Below are 14,081 nucleotides of genomic sequence, written 5' to 3'. Positions count from 1 at the left end.
AGACATTAAAGAAAAAGGCAGAAGGTGAAATCGTCCTATTTACTCTGAAAACTGAGGCAGGCAGATTCTTGTCTAAGGAGTTAGGTACAAAGGAACATACTAAACAGCCTTCCTTTCTCTTAATTTTTAACTATAGAGATGGGGCAGGGCACATGTCATGCCTGTAATCCCAGCACTTTGGGAGACCAAGGCAGGCAGATTGCTTGAGGCCAGGAGTTCCACACCAGCCTGGCCAACATGGCAAAACCCTGACTCTACTAATGATACAAAAATTAGCCGGGTGTGGCGAAACACTCCTGTTATACCAGGTACTCGGGAGGCTGAAGCATGAGAATTGCTTGAACCTGGGATGTGGAGGTTGCAGTGAGCTGGAACTGCGCTACTGTACTACAGCCTGGGCAACAGAGCAAGACCCTGTCTCAAAAAAAAAAAAAGAAAAGAAAAGAAAATAGAGATGGGGTCTGACTATGCTGTCCAGGCTAGTTTCAAACTCCTTGGCTCAAGTAATCCTTCTGCCTCAGTCTCCCAAAGGGCTAGGATTACAGGCCTGAGCCACCACGCCTGGCCTCTGACAGTCTTCCTATGTACAAACAAGAGGTTAGAAAAGTGAAGAAAACATCCCATCTGCAACAGCACACCCCCAAGAAACAAAACTCTCGAAATAAACATGCAAAAATATGCACACACAATCCACATGAAGAAATATTTCAATGCAACACTTTGAAAGCAAAGAAATCTATGCAGCACACGTTGTCAAGAAAGGTTCAACATTAAAAAGATGCCATGGCCAGATGTGGTGGCTCACACCTGTAATCCAGCACTTTGGAAGGCCGAGGTGGGCGGATCACAAGGTCAGAAGTTCGAGACCAACCTGAGCAGCATAGTGAAACCCTGCCTCTCCTAAAAATACAAAAACATTAGCCAGGCACGGTGACCTGCATCTGGCGTTCCAGGTACTCAAGAGGCTGAGATAGGAGAATTGCTTCATCTGGCAGGCAGAGATTGCAGTAGGCAAGATTGTGCCACTGCACTCCAGCCTGAGTGACAGAGTGAGCCCCATCTCAAAAAGCAAATAGATGTCACTATCAATATCAAGTGGGGGGGGTGTGCAAGTGGAGGCTTCACACATGCTGGGGGAACATGAGACAGCATGGCCACTCCAAAGGACAGTTTGGCAGATTCTTAAAAGGTAAATATAAATTTACCTTATGGAGTTGGATGCAGTGGCTCAGGCCTGTAATCTCAGCATTTTGGGAGGCCAAGGTGGGTAGATCATCTAAAGTCAGGAGTTCGAGACCAAACTTTGCCAACATGGTGAAACTCCGTCTCTTCTAAAAATACAAAAAAGTAGCCCAATATGGTGCGGGTGCCTGTAATCCCAGCTACAGAGGAGGGTGAGGCAGGAGAATCACCTGAAACTGGAAGGTGGAGGTTGCAGTGAGCTGAGATCATGCCACTGAACTCCAGCCTCAGTGACAGAGCCAGACTCTGCCTAAAAAAAAAAAAAAAAAATTAGGTGTGGTGGCACATGCCTGTAATCCCAGCTACTCAGGTGGTGGAGGCAAAAGAATCCCTTGAACCCAGGAGGTATAAGTTGCCGTGAGTCAAGATCATACCACTGCACTCCACCTTGGGCAACTGAGTGAGACTGTTTCAAACAAATAACTAAATAAAAAATAAAGTGTCTACATCAGTGGCTTCTTCTATACTCACAGAATGGTGCATCCATCACCACAATCAATTTTAGAACATTTTCATTTCCCCAACGAGGAACCCTGTTATCCTTAGGAATCACCCCTCCCAATTCTTCCTTCCACCCCTAGCACTAGGTAACCAATAATCTGCTCCCTGTCTCTCTGGATTTTCCCATCGAGGCATTTCATATAGATGGGATGATACCCTATGTGGACCTTGGTGACTGGCTGCTTGGACTTGGCATAAAGTGTCAGGCTCACCCACATGGGGCCCATGTCTGTGCTTCATTCCTTTTCACTGCCTTATTGCCCAAGTGGTGTCATAAGCACTGCAGGTGGACTGTGAAAAGTCAGGGTGTGTGTTATAATCCCTAGAACAATTGCTAAAGAAAGCACACATAGCTAAAAACAGAGCAAAAAGATACAACCAAAAAGTGACTAGAGATGAAAGGCTATGTGAAGAATCACTCCATTCATCCAAAAGAAGGCAGGAAAGGAAGAACAAAAAACAGAAAAGAAATAAGCCAGGCATGCTGGCTCACTACTAAAAATACAAAAAAAATTAGCCAGGCACAGTGGCACACAACTGTAATCCCAGCTACTTGGGCAGCCGAGGCAGGAGAATCACTTGAATCTGGGAGGTGGCGATTGCAGTGAGCTGAGATCACCCCACTGCGCTCCAGCCTGGGCGACAGAGCAAGACTGTCTAAAAAAAGAACAGAACACAAATGGCATGTTAGAAATTCCATTGAACTGTAAGTGAATAAACACTCTGAGAAAGTGAGATAGTGAGACTGAATTTTAAGAAACAAACAGAAACATGGCCCACCTGTCTAATGTGTAGAAGAGGCACCCTTTAAATACAAAAACACAGCTAAGAGGAAAACAACAGGATGAAAAAAGATATCTATGTAAACATAAGTTATAAGAAAGCTCTATTAACATTAGATAACTAGATAAGTAATATGTGGGCTTCCTATTTCTCTGATGAAAAAATTAAAAACTGAGAATATGAGGTTAGTGCAGTGGCTCAGGCCTGCAATCCCAGCATTTTGGGAGGCCAAGGTGGGCAGATCACAGGAGGTCAGGAGTTCAAGACCAGCCTGGCCAACGTGGTGAAACCTTGTATCTACTAAAAATACAAAAATTAGCCAGGCACAATGGTTGGTGCCTTTAACCCTAGCTATTAGAGAGCCTGCCGGGGGGGAATGGCTTGAATCTGGGAGGTGCAGGGTGCAGTGAACCGAGATTATGCCATATACTACATCCTGGGTGACAGAGCAAGATGTTCTCTCAGAAACAAACCAACAAACAAATACCAGAGAACGGTACACTTTAAATTGCTGCATTTTGCGGTATGTGAATTACATGTCAATTTGTTAAATGACTGGTAGGAGAAGGAAGGCACTGCAAATGCCATTTTTGTTTTGTAATTAAACAAGAGATTTCTTCCTGTCTCCCCAAAAAATGTCATCTTTCAGTTTCTGCACACTTCCTCCTTCCCTCCCCTATCCATCCACCAGGAGAAACTTTTTTTTTTTTTTTTTTAAAGATGGGGTTTCTCCATGTTGGTCAGGCTGCTCTTGAACTCCCAACCTCAGGTGATCCGCCTGCCTTGGCCTCCAAAGTGCTTGGATTACAGGCAACCATGCCTGGCCAAGAGAAACTTTTATCTGTTCCTACCCAACCAGATTAGAAGACTTTGTTTGTCTTTTCATTTGAGGCCTTGTAGCTAAATTAGAGATCCGAAGTCTAGAAAGAGAGGGGTCCCAGAGCCCTGTTCCATCGGAGCCTCCCATGACCCATGACTCACTTTACCCCCTAACATGCTTCCCTTCCAGTTTACCATCTGGAAGAAAGGATAAACTTATTTCTCTTATTCACTAATAATTTATATAAACCAAAAATTGCAAACAAGGGTGTCCTTAGCAACCTGATCTCATTCTCTTCAAATACCAATTGCTCTCCAGTAAAGGGATTGCCTTTTCAGAAAACATAAATTCACTTGAAAATCTCACTTAAAACAGAAAAGTTAAGGTCTTCAAAAGTTTGCCGTGGGCAAAGCATTTGCAGGAATCCATGGGGCTGAAGGTCAAAGGCAAAGAACACAAGGCTTAAATTCTTTTGCCCTCATTCGTTTGTCCTTGTACGCCCATGGTTAGTGATTAGTAAGGTCACCCGGCAGTGACAAAAATCTGCTCTTGAGGTTCTGTGGCCCAGGCAGAAGTGCAGTGGCACAATCTCAGCTCACTGCAATCTCCATCTCATGGGTTCAAGAGATTCTCCTGCTTCAGCCTCTTGAGTAGCTGGGATTACAGGCACCCATCACCATGCCTGGCTAATTTTTGTGTTTTTAGTATAGGCGGGGTTTTGCATGTTGTCCAAATTGGTCTTAAGCTCTCACAGGAGAAACGGCATGTGATCTGCCCACCTCAACCTCCCAAGATGCTCGGATTACAGGCATGAGCCACCTTGCCTGGCCAGGTCAATTTTCTCTAATGGAAGTAACAAAACAGGTATAATCCAAAAATCACAGATATATCAAAAAAGTTAAAACCGCGTTGGAGGCCAGGGGCAGTGGCTCATGAGTGTATCTCAACACCTTGGGAGGCCAAGACAGGAGGATCACTTGAGACCAAGAGTTCGAGACCATCCTGGCCAACACAGTGAGACCTCGTATCTACAAAGCATTTTTTCATGATACTGGAAAATGCTAACTTGGGTGGTGACAGTTTCAATGCACCATTGCCTGGCCTTTGGGTTTTGCTCTGAACCTTGTGACAGATGATTAAGTCATGTGTTCAAGCTCAGGGACTTCCCTTTGTACAGAGATGACGCTCCCTGGAGCACCCTGTGCCAAACCCCCTCTGTTCAGCTTGTCCCAGTGTATCATATTCAGCCTAGACAAGGGAAAGCCCCAATAATGTCATCAGCCCTGCCCAGGCCAACAGCCTAGAAAAGATCCCATCAACCCCTGCAAAGGGCAGGTTGACTCAGTTCACCCACATGGTGCAGGTCAGCTGCCTGCCTTGCACTCTCTCCAGACCTGGGCCAGTCAGTGCACAAAGTATGCAGCCAGGGCCCTGTGCTCAGAAGAGTCCCTAAAACCTGCCTGAATGCTCTGCTGCTTGAATCTTTTTTTTTCTTTTTTTTTTGAGACAGAGTCTTGCACTGTCACCCAGGCTGGAGTGCAATGGTGTGATCTTGGCTCACTGCAAACTCTACCTCCCAGGTTCAAGCAATTTTCCTGCCTCAGCCTCCTGAGTAGCTGGGATTATAGGTGCCCACAACCATGACCAGCTAAGTTTTGTATGTTTAGTAGAGACTGAGTTTCACCATGTTAGGCTGGTCTCGAACTCCTGACCTTGTGGTCTGCCTGCCTTGGCCTCCCAAGGTGCCGGGATTACAGGTGTGAGCCACTGCACCCAGACCACTTGAATATTAATTTCTGGAAATTACTGATTTTCATTCTGTGCTCATCTTTGCAAATTAAGTAGCAGTTCCTACTTCAGAGCCACTTAATGAAGATTCTTGGGTGGCTGGAGTAGGCTAGAATTTAAAGTAAGGAGCTGGCCAGGCACAGAGCCCCTCCAACAGGGAGACCTTTCCATTGCTGTGTAGTAACCCTCTCAGAGTCATTTCCTAAGGGAGCCTGAAACAGTCTGGTGACCTGCCCTCAACTCTTTTAATCACTGGGTATCCCCCTCTTCAAAAGGGAGTGCATTTTACGTAAGTGCATAATACTAACTAGAAAGGCTGTGCCCATGGGCTGGGGTCCTGCCAGGGGCATTCTGTGTTCAGAGTCCTGGGAGGCACAGGACCCAGATCTGTCCTTGAGTATGGCAATAGATCACTCTACAGTGGCCTGTTCTGAGTAGGACAAGACCCAGCAACACTTTTGGTCAATGCTGGAACATCTCCCAGGCATGAGCAATGGTGACATTTGAAGGATGGCTGGCAGCACTTGGCAGCGGGCCAGCTGTGCCTCAGTGGCTCTGGTGGCTCAAACCCACGACCCAGCCGACACCCTGGGCTCCAGTCAGCCTGATTAACTAGAAACATCCATTCCCAGCTGCACTCAGGCATCTGAAAGACCCTTCCTTTCCCACAGAGTCTCTTTCAGGGTTTCAGGAAGCAAATGGAAACAGTAAGGGGAAACACATATAACTCTAATAGCATCACCTCTTGGTCCATGGGGTAGGGGGAGGGCACTTCCCATGTTGAATTTCATCCTGACACCACCCTGGTGGGGGTAGGAGCAATGCCATTTGCTCCATCTCACACACATCACATCAGCCCCCCAAGAGCCAGGACTGAGACTAGCTAGCAAAGCCAGGACCAGGAGCAACCGGGCCTCTAAATTTGGAGCCTTAGGGCAGACTGTTGGTGCCTGCAGATCCCACCCTAGTGTAGCCTGTGTCATCAGCCAGGGCTGAGCTTTCCACTGCTGACAGAGCTTTCCCTCTTAAGGACACTGGTGGGGCCGTGGCCCCATCAGAATATCTGTCCCTGGGAACACTCTTTTTCAGAGAACTCCAATAAGGAAGAGAAAGTGGGTCCACTGACTTCCATGTCTCTGAAAATAACCTTGTAAAATACATAAGGACCCAACACTGTGCTTATAATCAGACAGTTCGGGACCCTCAGCTCTGACAGCATCAACACTGGCCATCCCCTTTTCCTGTCTGGGTCTCAAACTCTGCCTCTGGAACCTTGTTTTGAAGGTTGTTTCCAGCCAGAACAAGTGCCCACACTCTGCTCTCCCAACCCCATGCCCCTGCCATAGCCAGAAGGCTGAGGACAGACAGGGTCTTTGCTCCACTAGACAGAGCTGGCCATGACTGAAGAACCCTCAGACTCAGGCAGAGCCCTTTGTCATTTTTTGTCACTGTGCTGAACACCTTGGGAGGTGATTATGCTCCTTAAACCTTCTGGGAACACTTAAGGCCCCCAGCACTGCAAAAAAAATTAAATCAACTGAGATGAGACATGTTTTTCCAATTAGTTATAAACCATCCATGTTGGAGTCTTTGCAAAACTGGCTGGTTGCTTTCCCATTACCCAAGATTCCTCATTCTTTCTTTCTGCATAAATAATCACAAGGTTTTCAAGTAAATTTGGTACTAAAGGCCCATGACCATGGAATAAACAGGACACTCACAGCAAAATGCTAAAGCCAAATTCTTCTCTTCCATGTGCCATGCTATGATAAAGGAGATGCAAAATAACTTCCACCTACCAAACTTTCCTACCTCAGGCTTAAGACACACATCAACAGGTGCAATGATGTTTGTGTTGAGATATGCATTTTACTATATACGGGCATGCAATGAAAGATCTAAAATCAACACCTTATCGTCAAAATTGAAAGAGCTAGAGGAGCAATATCAAAAAAACTCAAAACCAAGCAGAAGATAAGAAACAACTAAGATCAGAGCAGAACTGAAGGAGATACAGACATAAAAAACCCTTCAACAGAAAAATCAATAAACCCAAAAGCTGGTTTTTTGAAAAGATCAACAAAATAGACCACAAGCCAGAATAATAAAAAAGAAAAGAGAGAAGAATCAAATAGATGCAATAAAAAATGATAAAGGGAATATCACCACAGATTTCACAGAAATACAAACCATAGTCAGATTATTACAAACAACTCTATGAACATAACCTAGTAAACCTGCAAGAAATGGATAAATTCCTGGACACTTGCATCCTCCCAAGCCTTAACCAGAAAGAAGTCAAAACCCTGAATAGACCAATAACAAGGGCTCAAGTTGAGGCAGCAATCAATAGCCTACCAACTAAAAAAAGCCCAGGTCTGGATGGGTTCACAGCTCAATTCTACCAGACATACAAAAAGGAGCTGGTACCACTCCTTCTGAAACTATTCCAAACAATCCAAAAAGAGGGAGTCCTTCCCAAATCATTTTATGAGACCAACATTGTCCTGATATGAAAACCTGGTAGAGACTCAGCAAGAAAAGAAAACCTCAGGCAAATATCCAGGATGAACATAGATGCAAAAATCTTCAATAAAATACTGGCAAGCCAATTGCAAGAGCTCATCAAAAAGCTTATCCATTATGACCAAGAAGGCTTCATCCCAGGGATGCAAGGCTGGTTCAACGTACGCAAGTCTATAAAGGTAATGCACCACGTAAACCGAACCAAAGACAGAAACCACATGATTATCTCAATTGATGCAGAGAAGGCCTGTGACAAAATTCAACAGCCTTTAGGCAAAAAACCTTCAATAAACTAGGTATTGATGGGACGTATCTCAAAATAATAAAAGCTATTTATGACAAACCCACAGCCAATATCATACTGAATGGGCAAAAACTGGAAGCATTCCCTTGAAATCTGGCACTAGGCAAGGATGCCCTCTCTCACCACTCCTATTCAATAGAGTATTGAATGAGGAAAACAAACATGAAAAAATGCTCATCACTGGTCATTAGAAAAATGCAAATCAAAACTATACTGAGATACCATCTCACGCCAGTTAGAATGACCATCATTAAAAAATCTGGAGACAACAGATGCTGGAGGGAATGTGGAGAAATAGGAACACTTTTACACTGTTGGTAGGAGTGTAAATTAGTTCAACCATTGTGGAAGACAGTGTGGAGATTCCTCAAGGATCGAGAAATAGAAATTTCATTTGACTCAGCAAGTCTATTACTGGGTATATATCCAAAGGATTATAAATCATTCTACTATAAGGACACATGCATACAAATGTTCATTTCAGCACAATTTACAATAGCAGAGACCTGGAACCAACACCAATGCCCATCGATGATAGACTGGACAGGGAAAACGTGGCACATATACACCACGAAATATTATGCAGCCATCAAAAACAATGAGTTCGTGTCCTTTGTAGGGACATGGATGAACCTAGAAACCATCATTCTCAGCAAACTGACCCAAGAACAGAAAATCAAACACCACATGTTCTCATTCATAGGTGGGTGTTGAACAATGAGAACACATGGACACAGGGAGGGAAGCACCACATACTGGGGTCTGTTGGGGGGATATAGGAGAGGGACAGCAGGGGTGGGGAGCTAAGAAGAGATAGCATGGGAAAAAATGCCAGATATAAGTGAAGGGGAGGAAGGCAGCAAAGCACACTGCCACGCGTGTACCTATGCAACAATCTTGCATGTTCTTCACATGTACCCCAAAACCTAAAATGCAATAAAAAAAAATAGCGGGGTGCGATGGCTCACACCTATAATCCCAGTACTTTGAAAGGCCGAGGCAGGTGGATTACTTTAGGTCAAGAGTTGAATACCAGCCTGGCCATACCCCATTTCTAATAAAAATAGAAAAATGAGCTGGGTGTGGCGGCAGGCATCTATAATCTCAGCTGCTCAATAGTCTGAGGCAGAAGTGCTTGATCCTGGGAGGCAGAGGTTGCAGTGAGCCATTTTACTCCATCTCAAAGAAGTTAAATAAAGCCCATCTTTTAAACAGTTCTCCTAGCAGATGAGGGTTAAAAGAGCACTTCCTTACCCTGGTAGCTCTGAGTGCCCAGTCTGTGCCCTTGCCCACCACACTCGATGGGGAAACAGTAGAGCAGCCTCCACTGCGAGCTGTACTGAAGATCCCACCCTCACAGTGAGAGTTCCCTTTAGCCTGCACTTTGGGTTGGATGCATCCCGAGCTCTCAATGCATGGTGTGCTAAGGTTTCACCCTCCCCTTGGCCGGGAAGAATGTCTTGGTCTTCTGTCTCCAGGGTGCTGGTGGCAGAACCCGAAATGGAGTGAGTGCTCCATAGATGCTTGTTCAGTTTCCCAGGAACTCAGCAGGCTGGGCCTAACACCACTGCCTGCAAAGGCCTGGCAGGTGCAGGGACTCATCGACCCGTGCCTGCTGCTCTTACAGAAAGAGGAGAGGGAGATGGGTGGGAGTGGATGGAGAGTTGTCCTTTTCATAAGGAGAACCAAGAGCTGTAATAGGGGCCCCAACATAACTTATCTCAGGAAAGAGCAGGGGCCCCTCTCCTCTGGGGCCCGTAGCCTGACCTAACTTCTCTTCTCTCTTCTATTCCATTTGAGATTTCATCTAAGCCAGCACTAGGCTGCCAAAGGCTTCAACCTCCTTCACCTTCTACTCTAATTCCAGCTCCTTGACAAGGGCAAGAGTTTTGGCTGGGACAGAATAACCAGCATGGAATGCCGGGAAACTCAGAACCACATGTGCTTCAAATGCAGAAAAAAAGAGCTGTTTGCCATTGTGCTCAAAATACTTCTGAGGACATGAAACTCTCCCACTGGTCTGGGTAATTCTCCCCCTTCCTCCACACCTCCACTGTAAACCAAGAGACAGCATGGCCAGCGAGTCCCAGCCCTGCAGAGACAGTTCTACCCAGCTCCTGTTCATGCCCAAGGTCTCTATTCACTTATTCAACAGTCATGATGGAAGCCACTGCTTCAGAACGCTTACTGTGTGGAGGGGGAAATGGAGCCAGGTTCTCAGCTGCCTGGTCCTGGCTTTACCTGCCTGATCCAGGGGTCTCCTGAGGCAGGAGGTTCTTTGAGGGGAACTGATAGCTCTTCAGAAGCCTAGGCAGAGAGCTACTGTCTTTGGGGTAGACACACTGGGACTGAATGCTGCAGAGGACCTCTGTTTTGGTAGGGGCACCTGTGAACTTGGGCCCCAGGCTAGAGCATTCAAAGTTTTTTTTACTTTCTTTTGGAAAATCACCTTTTGAGTTTTCAACTGAAAAATAAAGCTACCAGAATCCAAGAATGTGTCTCTAGATTGCTGGGGCTGATTATCCACTCAGGAGTCGGGGAGACATGGGCAGCTATAGAATCTTCTCAGCAGTAGGGGGTGCCTTCGAGCCCTCTTTGGGCTAAGACTTTGGTAGGAGATTGTAGGGTCCAGATTCCAGAGCAAAGGGCCAGGTGTCAGCCACAGGGACTGAGGCAAGCTGAAGGCCAGACACCAGACCTGGCGGTTCCTGACCTCCCCACGCATGAATCCCCGATGCACAGCAGGTGATAGATGAAGTTCAGAAGAAAGAACTCCAGGGTAAATGGGAATGAGAAGATTGGTCCTCCACATTTTCACACTGGAGGGAAGAATAGGGAGGGTGGCTAGGATCTAAATGTTTGCTATGGTTACAGCCTAAAGACCCCGGAGCCCAGGCACTGCTCCAAGTGCCTTGAAAGATGTTTGATTTTAAGCCTTACAATAGTCCAATGAGGAATGGATGGTCTCCTCAATGAGGGAAGACAAGAGTTGAGGGGATTCCCCCAAGGTCATATAACCTACAAATGCTCAGGATGGTGCTGATGCGGGCCTAACTCCCAATGCAGCCCAGGCTCAATCACCCCCCACCATTTCTGCTTTTGCAATAATAGCGTATGCCACGTATTCTACCAGTTACTTTAAGAAAAAACGTCAATAAACTTTAGCCATATCCCAAGCCATAATGGGTAGCTCCTGTTCAAAATACCCTGTAAATCAGGTCATGCAAGATCAGAAATGCACCCACAACTGTTACAGGTGCTGTGCTAGCCACTGTTTGGGGAACTCAGCCTAGGAATATGAGTGAAGAGACAACTCACAAAGAAAAGCATATCACTTCCAGCCAAACAAAGTTTGGTAAGTGAAAAAAAAATAAAATTCTTTGTGAAAAATCAAGTACTCAGAGATTTACAAGAGCTCCTGAAAGAGGCACTAAACAGAAAGGAACAACCAGTACAAGCCAATCCAAAAATATACCAAATGATAAAGAGCATAAACACAATAAAGAATCTGCATCAGGGGAGATGGGGAGGGATAGCCTGGGGAGAAAAGCCAAATGTGGGTGAAGGGGAGAAGAAAAGAAAGCACACTGCCATGTGTGTACCTACGCAACTGTCTTGCATGCTCTGCTCATGTACCCCAAAACCTATAATCCAATAAAAAATTTAAAAAAAAAAAAAAGAATCTGCATCAACTAACGGGCAAAACAGCCAGCTGGCATCAAAATGGCAGTATCAAATTCACACATAACAATATTATCCCTAAATGTAAATAAGCTAAATGCCCCAATCAAAAGACACGAACTGCCAAATTGAATAAAAAGACAAAACCCATCGGTGTGATACATTCAGGAAACCCATCTCACATGCAAAAATACACAGAGGTTCCAAATCAAAGGGATGGAGGAAGATTTACCAAGCAAATGGAGAGCAAAAAAAAAAGCAGGAATTGGAATTCTAGTCTCTAATTAAATAGACTTTAAACCAACAAATATCAAAAGAGACAAAGAAGGACATTACATAATGGCAAAAGAATCAAAGCAACAAGAAGAGCTAATGATCCTAAATATATATGCACCCAATACAGGAGCACCCAGATACGTAAGGCAAGTTCTGAATGACTTACAAAGAGATTTACTCTCCCTCACAGTAAGAGTGGGAGACTTAACATTCCACTGTCAATATTAGACAGATCAACCATAGAGAAAATTAACAAGGATAACCAGGGCTTGAACTCAGACCTGGACCAAGCAAACCTAATAGACACTTACAGAACTCTCCACCCCAAATCCACAGAATATACATTCTTCTCGACACCACATCACACCTACTCTGAAACTGACCACATAATTGGAAGTAAAACACTCCTCAGCAAATGCAAAATAATGGAAATCATAACAGTCTCTCAGACCACAGTGCAATCGTTAGAACTCAGAATTTAGAAACTGACTCAGAACCGCACAGCTTCATGAAAACTGAACAACTGGCTCTTGAATGTTGGCTGGATAAACAATGAAATGAAGGCAAAAATAACGATGTTCTTCTAAACCAATGAGAACGAAGACACAACATACCAGAATCTCTGAGACACATTTAAAGCAGTGTCTAGAGGAAAATATATAGCAATAAGTGCCCACATGAGAAGCAATGAAAGATCTAAAATCAACACCTTATCGTCAGAATTGAAAGAGCTAGAGGAGCAAGATCAAAAAAAACTCACAACCTAGCAGAAGATAAGAAATAACTAAGATCAGAGCAGAACTGAAGGAGATACAGACACAAAAAACCGTTCAAAAAAAATTAAAACCAGGAGCTGGTTTTTTTAAAAGATCAACAAAATAGACAGACCACTAGCCAGAATAATAAAAAAGAAAAGAGAGAAGAATCAAATAGATGCAATAAAAAATGATAAAGAGAATATCACCACAGATTTTTCAGAAATACAAACCATAGTCAGATTTTTACAAACAACTCTATGCACATAAACTAGTAAACCTGGAAGAAATGGATAAATTTCTGGTCACTTGCATCCTCCCAAGCCTAAACCAGAAAGAAGTCAAAACCCTGAATAGACCAATAACAAGGGCTCAAGTTGAGGCAGCAATCAATAGCCTACCAACTAAAAATAGCCCAGGTCTGGATGGGCTCACAGCTGAATTCTACCAAACATATAAAAAGGAGCTGGTACCACTCCTTCTGAAACTATTCCAAACCATCCAAAAAGAGGTAGTCCTTCCCAAATCATTTTATGAGACCAACATTGTCCTGATACTAAAACCTCGCAGAGACTCAGCAAGAAAAGAAAACTTCAGACTAATATCCATGATGAACATAGATGCAAAAATCTTCAATAAAATACTGGCAAGCCGATTGCAAGAGCTCATCAAAAAGCTTATCCATGATGATCAAGTAGGTTTCATCCCAGGGATGCAAGGCTGGTTCAGCATACACTAGTCTATAAACATAATTCACCACATAAACAGAAACAAACGCAAAAACCACATGAAGCCAAGTTCTCAGCTGCCTGCTCCTGGCTTTACCTGCCTGATCCAGGGGTCTCCTGAGGCAGGAGGTTCTTTGAGGGGAACTGATAGCTCTTCAAAAGCCTAGGCAGAGAGCTACTGTCTTTGGGGTAGACACACTGGGACTGAATGCTTCAGAGGGCCTCTGTTTTGGTAGGGGCACCTGTGAACTTGGGCCCCAGGCTAGAGCATTCAAAGTTTTTTTACTTTCTTTTGGAACATAACCTTTTTCTCTGAGTTTTCAACTGAAAAATAAAGCTACGAGAATCCAAGAATGTGTCTCTGGATTGCTAGGGCTGATTATCCACTCAGGAGTGTAATGGAACAGAAGGAGTTAATTACGTTTTCAAGTCATGGACAGACTCTATATCTTCATTTCCTTATCATTGGGAGCATTCCGAGCTCAGAATTTTCCCAATGCAAAAAAAAAAAAAAAAAAAAAACAAAACGCTCTGAAGAGCCGGACCTGGGAACCTGGCCAGTTCCCTGATCTAATTTTTGGTAAACACCTCAAGGATGTTAGTTACATGATGAAGATGTGGACAGTGTCCTGACTTGACCCTTCTTTGTTTTAAAAAGTATAAAAGATTGTTTAGCA

General features: G+C 44.4%; 1 long non-coding RNA gene across 2 annotated transcripts in view; it reads right to left on the bottom strand.

Annotated features, from left to right (window-relative positions):
- Nucleotides 1-14,081, bottom strand: part of LOC118144784 (uncharacterized) — a 137,269-nt gene that overhangs the window by 36,720 nt on the left and 86,468 nt on the right. The gene's annotated exons all lie outside the window — the stretch shown is intronic.

This window comes from Callithrix jacchus, chromosome 8, assembly GCF_049354715.1.
Source record: "Callithrix jacchus isolate 240 chromosome 8, calJac240_pri, whole genome shotgun sequence".
In the NCBI taxonomy this organism is placed as follows: Eukaryota; Metazoa; Chordata; class Mammalia; order Primates; family Cebidae; genus Callithrix; species Callithrix jacchus.
Note: the sequence above shows the minus strand (reverse complement) of the source record. Positions and strands in the feature narration are given on the sequence as shown.